This window comes from Fonticula alba (genome assembly GCF_000388065.1).
Source record: "Fonticula alba strain ATCC 38817 unplaced genomic scaffold supercont2.35, whole genome shotgun sequence".
Taxonomy (NCBI): domain Eukaryota; order Rotosphaerida; family Fonticulaceae; genus Fonticula; species Fonticula alba.
The window spans coordinates 13,060-13,778 of NW_009243005.1; positions in this window are offsets into that span (position 1 = coordinate 13,060).

Sequence of the window (719 nt, forward strand, 5' to 3'; positions counted from 1 at the left end):
CCCCCCCCCCTCCCAGGGGGGAGAAGGGGGGGCGGCAGGCGGGAGGGGGAGTTCGGGGGAGGCCCGGGCCGGTGAGCGCTGGCGCCGGATCGGGGGGCGCGTGGTCGAATGCATTCCATAGAAGCATCCTTACTACTGGAACGCCCTGGCCCTGGGCGCTTGCTCTATCTGGCCGGGGCAGGGCGCTCTTGGCGTTTGGCCCCAACGGGTGCCCGGGAAACATGTGGTTCTGGCCCTTTGTGAGTGCCCGGAGCGTCGGACGCCGGGAGCCGGCTGCCAGGCAGGAGAACGTGCACCCGGGGGCGCTCGCGCTCCCTATGCATGCCCCGCGCCCGGGAGACAGAGACAGCGCCCGAGGGAGATAGGGGGAGGGGGGGAAACGGAGCGCGGCGCGGCGAAAAAGCTCCACAACGCCGGGCGGGCGAGGGGGGAGACGGGGGAGATGAGTATCGCGGTTTTTCTTCGCGCCGACCGGCCAGGCCCCACGGTATCCGGGACCAGGACGACCGGATGATGAAAGTCCAACCGGACTCCGTCCCAGCCCCCCCCCCCCAGCCCCAGGTGAGGGCCAGCCGCCCTTGGGTGCGCATGAAAAATCCTTCGGCCAGGCCGCTCACGATCACCCTGGCCTTGTTTGGCGCGATCGGGACGGCCTCTCGAACGGCAGCCCACACACGCACACACACACACACACACACACACACACACACAAGGCATGG